The sequence below is a fragment of the Pseudophryne corroboree genome, chromosome 9 (assembly GCF_028390025.1).
Source record: "Pseudophryne corroboree isolate aPseCor3 chromosome 9, aPseCor3.hap2, whole genome shotgun sequence".
NCBI classification, from domain to species: domain Eukaryota; kingdom Metazoa; phylum Chordata; class Amphibia; order Anura; family Myobatrachidae; genus Pseudophryne; species Pseudophryne corroboree.
This window is the reverse complement of record NC_086452.1, coordinates 115423754-115442082: the sequence shown is the minus strand read 5'-3', so window position 1 is coordinate 115442082 and position 18329 is coordinate 115423754. Positions and strand designations below refer to the sequence as shown.

Below are 18329 nucleotides of genomic sequence, written 5' to 3'. Positions count from 1 at the left end.
GCATCCTAACAACAAGTGAGCTCATCAGGGACAGGATTGTGTGTGGCGCTTATAATGATGCTACTTGTGCACATTTACTACATCAGAAGGAATTAACACTAGATACTGCTTTACACCTACTGGTGTCTTCTGGATAGATGAACTTAGGTGGCAAGGTGTAGGATCTACACACATAGGAGTGTACTCAGTGTAATGGATACAGAGTCAGATGGCAGAGCGGACTATTCATAATATTTGAAGTACTTCACATATGTTATGATACTGGTTCAGTATATGTGAAGTACTTCAAATATTATGAATTAACGAACCAGAGTTTTGGAAATAGAAACACTCATAGAGGGTTTATCCCCAGTGTCTGAGACCATTATTATTCTCTGGTGGTGTACATATATAAGCCTATTAATTCATAAAACATCTACCACCTCTGTCTCTGTTACTTTTACTCTTAGACAGCTGTGTTTATATACTAATACTACTTTCTATGTAGTCTTGCAGATACATCCTGATGAGTGACATTGTCTTACATCTCAGTAATAAAGTAGACATATACAAATGGATACATACTGTAGTCTATATTTTATTACAACATCTTTCTGTCTTCACACTTTTTTCAATTTTAACCTATATTTCGCTGCTCCAGTATATTTAAAGTTAAATTGTACCCTTTTGTGCGCCTAATAGAGACTCTTTTGCTCGCACGTGCAGCATGGCAGCAGCAAGAGGAGTCCCTGCAGAGCTCTGAGATGCGCTATGAGACATCATGGGTGTAAGTACCGGAGCGCTAGACACTTGGTTTGAGCAGTCCAATAAAAGTTCAATGGAGTTCAAAAGAGAGTGTGTTATATGCAACCTCCGGCAACACGTGCAACCTCAAACACATTGTGTGTATTGTAGCGTTCATTCTCATGAATGCTACAAATGTCCTGCTTCCAATAAATGCTGCAATGGCTGTGGAAAACAAAAGAATTTGGAATAATGGTGCAGGTCCACGATAAAGCTGATGACAAACAACTGTACACTGCACTTTCCAGCAGCCCACTGAAGGAGAAAACACTCCAGAAACACTCCAGACATCGGTCTCAACTGCAAGAGTACTAACCTCAGGACCAAAAAGGGTGACATATTTGCCACCTTAATAGATAAGGAGACAAATCATTTTATATAAAAAAAAATGACATTGGTGCCAAGTGTAACATCATGTCACATGACTTTCAGCGTGAAACCCACAAAACACCTATTGACTGTTTTTACACTGTGAATCTAATTGCTTAAGGTGGCCAGGTAATCAAGACCATGAGTGTGTCCATGCTGCAATCCACAAATTTCCCACTGTCATGTCATACCGCTCCTAGGTTTGCCGGAGAGCATAAAACTGGGTTATTAACCAACGTGCATGTCATTCAACAGGATGAACATGACATACAGTACATGTCTACCTCCTAAAAAATGAGGTCCCCTCCCTAAGGGCAATCAGGCATTTTTCCACCCCCACAGGGCTTTGGATGTGGAGGCCAACATAAAAAAAATATTAAAAGACAGGACACAGAATATTTTAATATTTCATTAAATACGACTCCCTGACATCCCTTATTTACCAATTTGTTAGTTACAAATAGAAGGAATCGCATCCTCTTGAGTCCATGTAACATCCAAATTCTTAGCAATACAACAAACTGGTTCTATTACTCCTTCTGCAGCCTTGTCAAGAATTAGAGGTCACTCGTGGACACTCTCCATGAGAATTAATGGGCAGGTACAAAATGATCAAAGCGTGGGAACTGCTGCAAACTGAACAGTCAGCAGTAATTACAAGTAATGGTGGTAGGGCATACAGTTGTGACACACCACTAAATGTCTATGTAGATGCTTAGCCATGGGCAGATAAGCAATGGGGTGGCTGTAGCTGCATCTCTGTGACACAAGGGGGATTGTGCCGCGAGATGTCACCTATATGCTGCCACACTGCCTTTAATGGAACAGGCACATTGCTGGCTGCCCAAAGACAGAGTCAGCGATCAGCTCAGCCTCTGCTGAGCTCTGTGAAGGCAGCCTGGGACTCCTTCTCATCGAGACCTTGTTCAGCTGACTCCTACTAAGGCTGCCTGTAATGTCAACCTGCCTTGGAGAATGTATGCTATATAAACAACAGGGACAGAAGATTTCAGTAGAAATATATATATAGATCTGTGGACTATTAAAATGAATGGAGGTCCAATTTTAGTTCAACTTTTGCTGCTCCACCCCATCTCTGTTCACCACACCCTCACTCCACTCTATCTGCCCTCCTGTATATTAACATAGGATGGCCTTCGCTCCCACAGCATTCAATGGCGGCTGCCATAAAAAACAACTATCAAATGGTGAAAACACTACCATCAGAAGAAAAACATTGATGGTGTTAAACCGTCGAGCATCAATAGGAGAATTTCCGTTTGTTAATTTGTAGACTCTCACATTACACTACAGATATAAGCAAAGAGGGGAGGGAGAGTCAGATTTTTGAAGGTGGCAGCTAGTTGCACAACATGATTGGTCACACACCTCACTTCGCTAGTCACACTCCGCGGCGCTGGTCATACCCCCTGCGGTGACCCTTTGTAAATATTAGTTCCAGGCCCATGTACACCTTATCTGGCACTGTACTTTGCTATCATTTATACTGTTAAAATTATTAGAAGAGGACATTTTTAAAGTATGCACTGCCTTTTTTTGCAATAATAGTTGCAATTACAGTCAATACATGTATTTGAAACATTAGAACCATTCACCATGTAGTATTAAGTTATCTTTTTTGCTGTGATCAAACAGGTGGCAGTGCAGCTTTGGAAACTGGTTATTTCTGCACTGCATCAACAAGGATAAAGGTGACCCAGCACGTTGTGTGTTTAGTATTTGCACTAGGATAAGGCACATTTCGTCTCCTGGGTGGACTGCAGCAGAGGGCGAGCTTACAACATAGTGATTGCCAAGTTCTGCTTTCAGATTCTTAAGAGAAGATAATACACTATGTTTTTTATACAGTACCTGCTCCTTACTTTGAAGCAGAAACACAATTTTTTTTGCTGTGAAGAACATTTTTTAAAATATTTATTTCAAAGCTTCCAATTTAAAAAAAAATCTTAAAACTTCTCTTTTGTCATATATGTATTGTATTTGTTCTGAAGAGCACAGTACTGGGCACTATTCCAGAGTTTTTGTTCTCTATTGCTTCATTTAGAGGTGCCATGATTGGAATGGTGTGCGTATAGAGTAATCAATGTAGGCATGGCTGACACAGATTTTGGTGGGGACCTCAGTTAAAGCTTATTAAAGGCTTTCCAAAAATGCAACCTGGACCAATAACGTCCTATTGTTTCGCACAGTCACACTGTCCTTTGACTGATTAGAGAATGTTGGTGAGGGTTGGGGAATAGGGATCCAGAAGCATCAGCATAAGGGCCTGAGATTGCTTTTACCTCAAAAAAATTGTACAGAATCTATGAATATTTCATAGCCCCCAAAGGCTTCCAAACTCCAGCTTTCAATGAGCAGATGCATAGTGCCCATACCACTATTTTGTAGTTGCCTAGTGCAGGCAGCATCGTAATGAGTGACCATGTCAACCTGCTAATTGGTTTAATCTTCTGGACTAGTAGGCAGGAGAATTTATTTTGAAATTTCATCACTCCCAACACTGGACTTTTATTGTATAGAGAGCTAGGTGGATGACCATCCATCCAGACCTCTCGACTCAAGATTTGGAGGACTGAAGCTTAAACTCATCATTGATGAGCACCTAGAGATAAGTACCTCACAAATCTAGGGATCCCGAACATCAGCTTTGCTTCCTGCCATCTCCAGACTTTCACTCCCTCATCTTAGGTGACTTCAATATCCTTATCGATGCCCAAGTTAATCCCTCCACCTCTAAATTCACATCATCATTTGGTCTCTCTCAATGAGTGGACACTCACTTAATCTGGTCTTCACTCATCGTTGTGATAATTCTGATTTCACCAATTCCCCATTCTCTCTCTCTGTACAAAATCTTCTTTCTTTTAATCTATGCCACACTCCTCTGCCTCTGAAGGCTAACATCACTAATCGGAACCTTGAGGCTATTGACACTGTCTCCTTATCTTCCCTGCTCGGCTTACTTCTTTACCCCATTGTCTCTCTCTTCTGTCCTGACCAAGCTGTTACCTTATACAATGTCTTCCTTACTTCTGCTCTAGACTCTGTTGCTCCAGCAGTCACTACTCACCTTTATAAATCCAAATCTCAATTTGGCATTCTAAATGTGTTCACGATCTGCCAAGTAACAGTAGAGGAAATCGATGACTTTCTTCATTTCAAATTCACACTCTTGGCCTACAGTGCTGCCCTTCCCTCTCTAAACAGTCTTATTTCAAAACCAATATCTTCTCCCAGCCCTCTAACCCCTGTCTTTTCTTCGCCACTTTGAAGTACCTCTACTGCTCTTCACCTTCCCTCCTCACCCTCTGTATGTAAAATTGAATACATACAGATAAGTCATTGTTCATCTTGCATTCTTTTGCCTGTCTTGTTTGTATGCCTCACGGCAGCGAATGACTGCAGCCTGCTGATACTAGTCATGGCGTGCATACGCACCATGTATTCCTACAGAAGCGGGTTCATATGCACGTGCCCACGAATAGTTGTGGGCACACTATTTGCAGCAAACCAGTTGCATTTGCAGCAAATAGCTTTTAAGATTAAAGTGGACACATCTGTATGTCAGGACATCACATCCCGCCAGACACCAGCAGCATCCCATACCCTTCTATCCCAGCCTGCCTCTCCCCATCCATTTTACCAACTCTGGCTTCATTCTTCCCAGTATCTGGATATAAAATCATGATCCTAATCCGGTCCACCCCCCTTCTACCTTCCTCCTTGACCCTATCCCCTCTTGCCTCCTCTGCTTCATCTATATTGTTGCCTGTTCCCATCTTGCCCATACCTTGACATACAAGAATGCCCTTTTCTCCCCCATTCTTAAAAAAACTGCCCTGACACTCCCACTAATTATCGCTCCATCTCTCTCCTTTGTCCTTGAGAGGATTGCCTACAACCGCCTTACCACTTTTCTATTCTCCCTTTCCATGCTTAACCCATTTCAGTCTGCCTTTCATCCTCTACAGAAACTGCCCTTATTAAAGTCAGCAATGACCTCCTTGCTGCCAAATCCAAGGTCCATTAATCTGTGCTTATTCTCTTTGACCTTGCTGCTTTTTTCACAGTGGACCATACTCTCTTACTGCAAATACCTCTCTCAGGCTGTGTGATACAGACCTCTCCAGGCTGTCCGACCTCTCTGACTGTTTTTTCACTGTCTCTACTCATGTCTCCACTTCCGCCCTCTTCTTCCAACAGTATGTGTCCCCCAAGGTTCTGTTAATAGTCCTCTCCTATTCATATCCCTTATACATCCTCTTTAGGTGAGCTTATCAGCTCTTTTGCCCTCCAATATAATTTTTACAGTATGCTGATGACACTCACAATACCCTCTCCTCCACTGCCCTTGTCCCCTCTCTCATCACTAATATCTCCAGCTGTCTCTCTACTATTTCCTCCTGGATGTCCGAGTGCTTTCTTAAGCTTAACATGTCTAATACTGAGCTGTTAGTTAATTAACCTCAACTCCCACAATTTTGTGGCATAGTGATTTCTGCAGTGATGTCGCTGGACTCCGGAGAGGTAAGTATAATGCATAGGTGCATGGTGTGGGTCCATGTGCACCACACACCCTGTACCCATTATAGATACCCCCATGCTTCTAGAAATCTGTGGCACATGGAATAACTTTCTTCAACACTTCACTATTAAAGAACCCAGCACTTTCTTTAATTTAACATACTGTTCCCGAATAACCTAATCTCCCACAATTTAAATATGTATTGACTGCACCACCATCACCTCTAGCCCACAAATGTGCTGTTATCCTTGACTCATCCCTCTTCTTCAAACTACACATTCATCCCCCTTAGCAGTCCTGCCATTTCCATCTAAAAAAATTGTCTACAGGACCCTTTCTTACCCAGGAGACACCTAAGACTCTCATCTATTATCTGGTCATCTCCACACTGGACTACTGTAACCTCCTTTTATTTGGCCTTCCTGTCTCCCACCTCTCTCTACTCCAATCTGTCCTGGCCTGTCTACCTCTCCACTCTCCAAATGCACTTCATCTCCCTCCACCCTCCTACAAGCTCTACACTAGCTCTCTTTCCCCATCAGAACCCAATTAAAACTTCTCACATTCACTTCAAAGCCCTCAGCCATTCCTCTCCTATTTACATCTCTTACCTTATCTCCCTTAAACCCCTGCCCGCCAACTTCGCTCTAAAAATTTATTTCCAACTCACCTCCCAACCGATTACTTCCTCCTATGCCTGCCTCCAAGATATTACCCATGTTGCTTCCTACCACTGGAACTCTCTCCCTTCTAGTATCAGATTCTTCATCTCTCTGCAAAACTTGAAATTGGATCTCAAGACCCACTTCTTTATCAAAGTCTTCTTATCCTATCCCATTGGTCCATGCTCATTGCTCGTGTTCTCTCCCCTCACCTCTCACTTAAGGGGGGTACTGACGGGGGAGATGTGTGCTGAGCGATCTTAACACAGACCGCTCAGCACACATCTCCCCCCCCCCCCCCCGCTCAGCACAGCACGATGTGCTGAGCGAGGGGACGGACGGACGGGGGGGGGGGGGGCGCTCACTTCACACAGCGGTGAAGTGAGCGATCCGCTAGATTGTGCCTGCATGCAGGCTCAACCTAGCACTGGCAATAGCGATGCGCGGGGCCGTGCATCGCTATCGCTGGGGGCATACACACGGCAGATCCGTGCTTAAAATCTAAGCAATCTAGTCAGATTGCTTAGATTTTAAACACGAATCTCTCCGTGTGTACCCCCCTTTAGACTGCAAACTCTCATAAGTAGGGCCCTACTTCCTCATTTGCTTTTCCTTCCCTCAATTATACTGTACCATCATCTCCCCACTGTCTACAACATCAACAATCCCTTGGGTTCTACCGCCACACTGCTTATTTGGGTATTTTGACAATGTTTAGAAACAATGTCCATGTTTTACAATTGTCTGTATTGTAAGTCATTTTCTTTCTTGTTTTGTTTATACTGTTTTTGTGTATGTACCTTGTAAGGCGCTGTGGGCCATATATGTAAAGGCTAATAATAATAATAATAAGAAGAAGAAGAAGAAGAAGAAGAAGATTAAAAACAATCTCTAAGTTTCAAGAAAGGGGCATTACAAATATAATTTTAGCACAAGAAAAGCTTGTTTTCTTGTGTCAGTTTTAAAAATGATTTTATTTAGTTACCCCTTGTTTACCTACAACACTAATATACTGCAGTATTGAGATCAATAACCATGGGTTCATCATATGATAATGGCACTCACATTATCCTTGACAAATACATGGCATTGTCTTAGCTTTTAGAAACAAATGTTATATGATGACTTGACACCAGGAAAGTGTACACCTCTACTTGGAAATTTCTAATCCTTAAGCAAATAACAGTGATGCAATGAGTTTCTGTGCTTTTTTAATGTCAACATACATATTGAATCCCTTAATTTGCTCTAGTTTTTAAGCCCAGTAGAAGAAGTATAACCTGTAAAGGTCTTGTCTCCACAGCTTTTTTGTCCAGTATAAAAATTCACAAATATTTTCTTTTTGCCATATTGGTTGAAGTTATAAAAGATTGTTAACATGACCATAAACACAGCTTCATCTATTTAAAGTTGCAAATACCTGTCATTGGGGAGGTACAGTATGTTCTGAAGCTTATGTCTAGTGTCCCTCAGTTTGTTCTATTTAGTACTTGATTTGCATTAAAGGGGCATATAGAGAAAAAGAAAGGAATATGGCGCACACTATATATATTTCTGAGTAAAATGTTATTATACTCACCTTTTAAGTGGTGAAATTGTGCATTGTACAATCATTGTCTCCCAGTGGTGGCATACGCAATGGTGAAATGAAGAAATCTAGTTGATGGACAATTGCTAATAGCCAACGTTCAGGAGAGGGTTTAGAAGAAAGATAATTTCTTTACTCTTCTTCTGGCATATTATGTAATACATGGTGCAGTCGTGAGATAACAGCTATCAGCCTGTATGTTTGATTACATTTCAACCATGCTGACAAATACCAGAACTAAATTGGGCAGATACTGTATGATCAGGTTTGGCTACCTACGGTAAGGGCCTCAGTTTCTCACCTACAACCAAATTCAATAGATTCCAATGGCAGGTGAATCTACAGCTTTTTGGTCGTAAATTGTTACTCGCCAAATATTTTTCCAATCAATCATCTCCAACAGACCCCACATTGGAACTACCACCCATAGCCGGTCTGTCATCTTTAGAAGAAGAAGCCTTAGAAGCCCTGGAAGAACTCATGGATACCACGTCACCCACACAATCCAAAAGGACAATGCTAAAGAAAAAATCCACCTTTTTTCCTAATGACAACATTTGTCCGGAGGTTAAGGTGTTTACCAATTTGGTTTCCCGGGACCTGGACAGACTATACTTAAAAAGGAAATTTTCCAAACCAGTAGGCAACTTATCTAAGAATGAACGGAAAGCGATCAGAGAAATCCAATCTTGGACTGACATCTTGATCAAACCTTCTGACAAAGGGGGGAATGTGGTAATATGGCCAGTAGAAAAGTATTTGATTGAAGCCAACAAACAACTCGATGATCAATCTTGCTATAAAAAAAGCTTGTTTGATCCCACAGCCAATTATACACAACAGTATAGGAGGATTGTAGATCAAGCCTTCAATTCAGGCACCATAACCAAAAGTGAACATGAATTCCTATCTGTGACCAACTCCAGAACTCCAACTTTTTACCTTCTACCGAAGGTACATAAGAACCTTGATAACCCTCCAGGTTGACCAATCGTATCAGGCAATGGAGGCTTACTTGAAAAAGCCTGTATCTTTATAGATACACACCTAAGAGATCATGTAATGAGCCTTCCATCGTATACCAAGGACACCACCGATGTCCTTCGTAAAATTAACACCATTGAGTTAGAAGAAAAACACCTACTAGTGAGTTTGGATGTGGAGGCTCTATACACGAGTATCCGACATGATCTGGGTATACGAGCTGTTGAATACTTTCTCAAAATGGAAGAAATGACGGATTTCCATCATTTCTTGCTTCAACTCTTACATTTTGTACTACATCAAAACTATTTCACTTTCAATAACCTCTTCTACACCCAGGTAAGAGGGACAGCAATGGGGGCAGCCTGTGCCCCAACATATGCGAACCTCTTCCTGGGGTGGTGGGAGAGGGAGTTTGTATTCACAGACAGTATGGAGGAACACACTCAACATGTCGCTCTATGGACTCGTTACATAGACGACATTCTTTTGATTTGGAGCGGAACACCGGAGGAACTTGGCATGTTTATAAATCAACTCAACAACAATAACCTAAACCTCAGGTTCACTTTTGAATGCAATCCGAATAGCATATCCTTTTTGGATCTCCGAATCTACAGAGACGAGCAGAATCTCCTCTCAACAGAAATCTACTGCAAAAGTACCTCTACTAACACTTTATTACATCAGACCAGTTCCCATTTTCCCCCCACAATTACTAATATCCCCAAAGGGGAATTCTTACGTCTACGAAGAAACTGTTCCAACGACAAGATATTTGCCACTCGAAGCAAAGAACTGGCACACAGACTGAAAGAACGAGGATACAGTTCCAGATCCATCAAAATAGCCAAAAAGATCTGCTCTCACACACCAAGAGAGTCACTAATTTTCCATGAGTCCAAAACCACGAATGATAATACGACAATCCGATTCGTGGGGGATTTCTGTGATGATTGGAAAGAAATTAAATCCATTTTTCAACGACATTGGTCTATTCTGCTTTCTGATAACGACCTGTCCCGGAAACTCAATGATACAATAGATCTCAGCTGGAGACGCTCTCCAAATCTGAGAGATCATTTTGTAAGAAGTCATTTCATATCAAGACCAGCACGAGAGCCAATTGCAATAGGTAGTTATCCATGTGGAAATTGCAAAATCTGTGAGCATATTGTCAATCTCCAAACAACAACTGATAGATATGGGGATACCATCAAAATCAAGGATTTCTTTAATTGCAAAAGCACCAATGTAATTTACTGCATATCGTGCCCATGCAATCTTAAGTATATAGGAATCACTACACGCATGTTGAAGCATAGGGCTCTTGAGCATATGAGCAACATAAGAAATGCTAGCAGAGACCAACAAAGGATGAAACAACTTACCACTGTCTCCAGACATTTTCTACAAAAACATTCCTGCTCCCCGCAGGACATAAAAATATGTGGCTTGGAACAAGTCAAAATGGGAATCAGAGGCGGAGACATCATGACCACACTTCTCAAAAAAGAAAGTGAATGGACTTTTCGACTGAATACTCTAGCCCCGAATGGTCTCAATGAATATATCAGCTACAGTGTTTTCTTATAATGTCCCTAGATTCTTTTCCCACACCTCAAGCCACGAAGGCTTGTATTAACATTCCGAGTTTCTGTAATCACTCACCACAGGTCTAACACTCCCCACAGCTCATCCACCCTCCCACCACCCACATCTCTTTCCCGCGAGTCTCCCAGCTCTTCCCTTCTGTTCCCCTCCTTCTCCCCATCCCGTTCCCTCCCACTTCTATTCTATTCATTCATTTGCATACACCATTCTACAGCCACAACACCAACAATTTTGCATCTTTCTTCACAACCCTACACATTGGTGAAACTCCATCCCTCCCCCCCCCCCCACACTCAGCCCAGTTCCCTCCCCTGTTTTTCCATTTCACCACATACCTTTTCCCTTCCTTCACCCACCCACCCACTGCCCAACCCACCCACATCAGCTTTCCTTTAACATTCCCTATGTCATGCCCATTCCCACTCCCCCACCTTCATCCATTCCTCCCTCTCCCTTCACACTGTCTGCCTAGGCGACTGCCCTAGTCCCTTCCACCCTGCAATATATCACCAATCACAATTCAGGATGTAGTTATTCACTTCGTTCATCATTCCCCAAATTAATTCCACACCACATCACTAGCATTCCACACAACCACATATACAATAAAACCCCCCTCAAAACCACCCCTCCCCCGGCCCCCACAGCCCGTCCCCCGCCCCCCGCAATAACCCCCCCCTTTTTCCCCCCCTCCTTCCCCCCTTTTTTCTTTTTCCCCCCCGCCCCCTGCCCCGCCGCCCCCCTAGCCCCCTCCCTGCCCTCATCTAACATTCATACAGACCACCCGACATTAAATTCTTGTTCATTATATACATCATTTCATAGAACATCATCCCTACCTTATTATTTTAGCAAGCAATAACAATTGGTTCCTTCCAATTATATCTCATTTTCATATCTATAATAATATTATAGTGTCACAATTTTTTGTAGCTATTTCCCTCTTCCACTCTGCATAATATCTTCCAAGTTTCCCAACCCGTTCCAATAATGGCTATCTGCCCTACTACATGTAAGAATTAAACTTACTCTTCCCTGTAACATGTATACTACTTAACCAATATCAAGCTACAATAGCTTAATTACCTTTTCCAACAGCCCCAAATGATTTAATTCAAGGAAGTATTTATTGCCTTAACAAGCCTAATTAAGTCTGTTCCTCTATTATCAGAATTTAGCCCTCATGTTTTTCTTTAAATAGATTTATTTTTACTCTTTATTGCTAATAGCCGTATCATAATCAGTTATTACACCTTTCTTTTCATTAGTTAAACACAGAGGAATTAATCAGCCAATACACTCATTAATTAAACAATCAACAGGACGTATAAACCAGAGCAAGAGAGTCAGGGAGCAGGCAATTGGTGAACAAGCTCTCCTGAGCGAAACGTACGTCCACTTCCGGTTCCGGCGCTCCGAACTTCCGGTCGGCGGACCGCGTACGCCGGCGTCTCCTTGCCGGGCTCACCCTCCACTACGGACCTTCAGCAGCGGTTTCCAAAGACAAAGGGGGGTTATTTTACCCCTCCATCAAACAGCAGGTTACAGGATACACTTTTTTTCTGAGGCCTTACTGGACGAAATATCGGGTATACATGACCATAATAGGAATATACCAGGCAACATAGGAAGCCGCATAGAGGTCTGGGACTCATTTTTCAATGTACTTTTTCACACTTATTCCTAAAGTAATACTTGGTTCCTCAAAAAGGTTTTTTGATCCTGTGGTTATTTATTTCAACAGGAACACTTACATCTTTTCATGTCGATGCATTAAGACCTTTTTTTGATATATCCCAAATAATTGAATTTTCAATAATATTGTTTACCCTTTATGTGTTCTTTTACTTCCTCCTTTTTGTAACTGTAGTGTGTAGCCGTGAATCTAGTATCCGATTGACTACACATAATTGCTATATTTTGCTCAAAGTGTGGATCAAATGCATGACTAATCACAAGTATAGCAATCCTCACTGATCCAGCATTATATTTTGACACACTCACTTAGATTTAATTTCTGGCACTCCCTCTCATTCCGCCTAAACAATCTGGGTGGCTCTGCAATGCAGTATGTAAACAGAGCACCATTTTGTTACAAGACGGGACAGTAGAAGAGTCCCTCTACCTTCCTTCGGTCTCAGTGTCGTTTCTCACCACCCTCTCATTTTGTCATTCGATGTTCAGACAGATGATAAAAAAGCAGAAGTGGTGATTAACACAGACCTGATTCCCTAAATTTTCTTCTTTATCTCTATACTCACTCCTATCTTTATAAATTTCTGCATACCAGTTACATTTTTTCCCAGTACCGCGGGCCAAACCTGAGAGTCTACACATATCTGTATACATCTCAGACTAAAACCGAATTAGCCCGCAGCAGGTTCTTCTTTTTTCTTTTTCTCTTTTTTCTTTCTTTTTTGTTGCATTGTGGTATATTTTGTTTTCACATCAACTTCAAATAGCAACTGGTACTATCCACCCATGTATTCAAGGTCAAATACATTAAAAAAGACTCTTCATTCCAATTTTTCTGAAGTTTAGTCCAGGGGGCCGTGCAAACCTCTGGATTGTGGAAAACCTTCAGGGAACATCAGAGACCGCCATTGTATGGACTTAAGAACAACCAGCCATTTCATCAAAACACATTGGGATTTCTCAGAATCAAAAACTTGGTTCCAGGCACCATCCAAGCAGGATATACCCACCTGCGGTCAAACCACACTGAGTATGCCCAACCTCGTCTGATCTTGGAAGCCAAGCACTGTGGGCCAGGTCAGTACCTGGTTGGGAGACCACCAGGGAATACTTGGTACTGCAGGTATTTATATCCAAATCCAGGACACAAGACCTGGAACCAAAGTATTATTCTGTGATAAGTCATCTATTGATACATTACTAATTATAATTGTGGAGCCCGGCTTATCAGATTTGTGAATATTCCTTTCTTCCACTACATTGGTATTCTTACCAGCAAATTGCATTTTACTATTATTTGGAAGAAGAAAACATTAAAATTATATTATTGACAGGATTTATCCTTTTCAATATCGGAGACATACATATAATTTCGCGCAACGGAGCTATTTAGTTTGATTTACATCATCTAACCCTAACCAATTATTTTTCTTTTGGGATAGATACCATTCTATGACAATTGCGTATTAACAATACTGATACCTACTTTTTGCCTCATAGCCAATTTTTTTTAGAGGACTACTAATAAAAGTTAAATTTTAACCATTACAAGATTAACCATTACTTATCAATAAAAGTGTGCCCCAGAAAAGACATATAGTCTTTCTTTTCTCTTTTGGCTCCTGTACTACACAGGAACCATACACTTTCCTCCTACCTACGGTAAGTGTCTGGTCAAATTGGATGGCGATACTGTCACTTGCCACTGGGGAAAGGTAGTAAGATCGGCCTTTGTGCAGTAACCTTAGGTTTGACTGCTAAAACTGTTTTTTTATTATTGTTTTTTGAAGATGGGGAATTCAATTAGCCCCGATAATTTTTCGGGTGCAAAAAACAGGACTTCTTTGCATTTTTTTTACTTCAGCAAATTCCATTACAGACCTTTTTTGCACACAGAAAACACGAAAAATCCGTGATAGGTTCACAGACCTATGTGTTTTCACTGCCGACTTCCCGAAAATAGGGATTTTTTTTTTCTGGAGCCTTCTTAGTTCCCCCAAAAAATCCTTGATACCTGCTGCAGGCGACCGCGCTTTAAGGTTAATTGAATAGCCCCAGGGAGGGGGGTGTAAATTTCTGTGGCTAATTGAATTCCCCCTTAATGTTAGAAAAATCACAATTACAAACTGAACAAAATGACATTTTTATCACCAAAACATTTTTTATTTTACTTTAGGAAATTGCTATTTGGTTTTGCCAAAATAGATTGATGATCCCAGTTTTAAAGCTGTGGGTGATTCACTCATCATGAATTAAAATCAAGACATGCTGAAAAGTATTTTAATATTACTACTATCATGGCTGACAATGGATATATGAGTATTAGCCACCTTATATATTAATTGTTATTTCCATAGGTGTCCAACGTGGAGAAAATCTAGTCATTTGCTTTTCAATAGGGCATTTCAGCAGTCGGCAGATGAATGCACACACGCAGATATCTGTTATATGACCGCATTGCAACAAAGCAAGGGGTGATCTGGCACAGGATTAATCCAAATTGGATGGTTGTGGAATTGGGATGAAAAGGACCAAAATTGGACAATGGTTTGCCCTGGATAGGGAAAAATGGCATATATAGCTATTCTGTAAATATGCTGTCCAGGTTGGTGGTGCGCCCAGAGCCAGAGAGTACGTAGACTTGACAAAGGGGAGAAAAAAGAAGGCTCTAGTGTGGGCGCACTCTTTAGAGAAATAAGTAGTTAGTGAGAATTCAAGAAATTGTTAAGACATAACTTTTATTAATATTAGTAAAACAAAATTAGCCTTCCCAATGATCTATGCAAGAAAAATTAATAAAGTTGAAAATTTTAAAATGTTCTGGTCTCTTTATTCCAAAGAGTATGTGGAAAGGTTGTAGACATAGGATAGTCATACCCCCATTTCCCCTGACCAGTACAGGGTTTCTGTATTGATGGAACCAGGGATTGGTCAAAACACAGTTTGCATGAAAAAGTTATGTTGTTTACAAAAATTTGTAGGTAGCTAGAGAGGTAATCACATGTCACCACTCTGAAGTTTATACACCTGTAATTATATATCCATGCCATATGTTAGAAAATTGTTGATTAGTCGGCGTACCAAGTCACCCAAATAGGCTATTAATAGGTGCGAATTATATAATGGAAATTACCAAATTAGAGATAGTGGTGATACTGCTGTTGGCGTTTTAAATCACACGCAAAGGGAAATTAATTCCTAATCTACGACACCAGGTATTCTCAGGTAGTCGCCTTTCCTGATACTGACCTGGCCCAACGCTGTTTAGCTTCCAAGTTCGGATGAGATCGGGCGCTGACAGCGTGGTATGGTAGTAGAGGTTGAGTGTGTACACCAATGAGAGTGCACCGATATAGGAAAATAAGAAAAAGGATAATGGAAAGAAAAACGGAGGAGAAGGAAAGATTAGTGAAAATATGTGGATCTGCTTTTCACGTTAGACTCGGTTCAGAGGATCCCACTGATGTGGTATCGTGTACCGGGAATCATGAATGAGAGTCCACGAAATTTAGTGAACAAAGAATAAAGTGACCTACTAGTTGGTTGGAACATATAATGTGACTGCTTATTTGTCAGATACCTTCATTGAAGGTTAATTAGTTATCTGTTATCACTGAAATTGATATGTCACATGACACAATGAATAATACCGTGAGGTCATACAATCCTGATCCTAAGTCCAATGTAATAGCTGGAAATTGGACCTTTATACCCAAAAATGAGACACAAATATACATATAATAGGACAAATTAGCGTAGTATTTGATGGTATGACTGCAGATGCCTTATGTCATATATAGAATATTAGTGATACACAGTTTGTATAACTAGATTGTAAGCAGGGTAGGTACATATGCAATAATATGAAAAGTTTTCGTCCCTACTGGACGAAGCAAGAATTACAGCAAAGTATATAGATGTGAATATGCAATAAAAGTATCAGCAACCTGATATTATTACGTGTAAGTTGCTTATACTCCTGGATTAGAAAATAGCTTTGAGGTGACTCTGTCTTGGCTAAACTGAAAACGGAGACCAAACTGTTAAATTGATGTAGAAAAACGCCCTTAGGCAGCAAGTTGTTATAGCAATCCAAACCATATAAATAAACAGAGAGATAAATAATAAATGGTGTGAATTTCCTCTATTATATGGTTGCTGTCTGTGACACTTGGGCACAGGACAGCAGGGGCTTACGAATCTCCAATCCGTGAGAAATGCAGAAAAGCCATGCAGGTGTATTAGAAGAATGCCATGGTAGGACTGTGTTGACGGATCCCCTTTCAGAAAACGCATTTCACCCTGTGGGCTTGCTCACTTCCGGGTTCCGTGTGGTCCGGCGGGGGAGCATGTTAATTTATAGCAGCTCGGAAGGTAATTAGCCAATGGAGAGAAGTTAGTTACCTGTTAATGCCGCTGGAGTCCGCGGTTGCTAGGTAACAGGTTATTAGGTGGAATAGAGAGGCGAGGGATATGATAGGTAGCTGAGCTATCGCGGGAGTGAAGACGCCATATTAGTTATGGTGATTAACGCTGTGAGCCGCGGTTGCTGGGTAACGAAGAACAAGCTATGTGGCTGAAGTATCGCGAGAAATGGGACACGTTGTTGTACAGAGGAATTAGCCGGAGGGACAAGCCTGGAGCATAGCGGACGTTGGGAGATTGTATGATACTATATAGAAAGGGAAAAAGAGATTGAATAATCATGTGTGAAAATAAAATGAAATGAAATAAGTTAAAACAGGACTTCTTTGCATTTTTTTTACTTCAGCAAATTCCATTACAGACCTTTTTTGCACACAGAAAACACGAAAAATCCGTGATAGGTTCACAGACCTATGTGTTTTCACTGCCGACTTCCCGAAAATAGGGATTTTTTTTTTCTGGAGCCTTCTTAGTTCCCCCCAAAAATCCTTGATACCTGCTGCAGGCGACCGCGCTTTAAGGTTAATTGAATAGCCCCAGGGAGGGGGGGTGTAAATTTCTGTGGCTAATTGAATTCCCCCTTAATGTTAGAAAAATCACAATTACAAACTGAACAAAATGACATTTTTATCACCAAAACATTTTTTATTTTACTTTAGGAAATTGCTATTTGGTTTTGCCAAAATAGATTGATGATCCCAGTTTTAAAGCTGTGGGTGATTCACTCATCATGAATTAAAATCAAGACATGCTGAAAAGTATTTTAATATTACTACTATCATGGCTGACAATGGATATATGAGTATTAGCCACCTTATATATTAATTGTTATTTCCATAGGTGTCCAACGTGGAGAAAATCTAGTCATTTGCTTTTCAATAGGGCATTTCAGCAGTCGGCAGATGAATGCACACACGCAGATATCTGTTATATGACCGCATTGGTCAACATGCTCACTAATAACCTAGTTGATTTTGACATCAATGTTATCAGTCTGTTTGGCCACATTGCTGTTATAATGTGCCAGCTGGACAATTCTGCTGATGATGTTGTAGCACATGTGGCTAGCTTCCCCCACACACTTATATCACCAGTAACAGTGCCAACACATTGTAACAGAGAGGTATTGTAATAGTCAAATCTGCTGCAGGCTATTGAAGTTGTTCTAAGCATTGAGAGTGCTTACGCAATCAATTACTTGTGTTCACATATATATATTTTTGAGATATAAAGATCATTACAAAAATGCAAAGAAGTACCACCTGCAGTGCAACTGCCTTGCCAGCAGAGATGCAATGTTAATAGGACGAGTTGGCGCCATCTTAACTGCGGGCTACACACATGAATGCTTTAAGTTATTTGCTTTGTTAGTTTTTTTCATTTTGTGTGGAGTGAGATGCCAATGATGGAAAGGCAGGCTCGGACTGGCCGATAGGGGTACAGGGGAAACCACCGGTGGGACCCACTGCCTGGGGGCCCATCCTCTCAATTATACATTCTGAATATGTTACATTATACTGCACAGGACTATGATTTATTCTCTACAGTGCATTATACATTATACTAGAGATGAGTGGATTCGGTTTTACTCGGATTTACTCGGTTTTCAAAACGGCATCTTATTGGCTATTCAAAACACGTGACATCCGTGAGCCAATAAAAT

At 41.0% G+C, this 18329-nt stretch overlaps 3 pseudogenes; 2 read left to right on the top strand and 1 right to left on the bottom strand.

Annotated features, from left to right (window-relative positions):
- Positions 1–8935, top strand: part of LOC134958750 (uncharacterized) — a 28312-nt pseudogene extending 19377 nt beyond the window's left edge.
- Positions 8936–13249: 4314 nt separating this feature from the next.
- Positions 13250–13367, top strand: LOC134963997 (5S ribosomal RNA; annotated as a pseudogene).
- Positions 13368–15441: 2074 nt separating this feature from the next.
- LOC134960759 (5S ribosomal RNA) lies at positions 15442–15560 on the bottom strand (annotated as a pseudogene).
- Positions 15561–18329: the final 2769 nt, after the last annotated feature.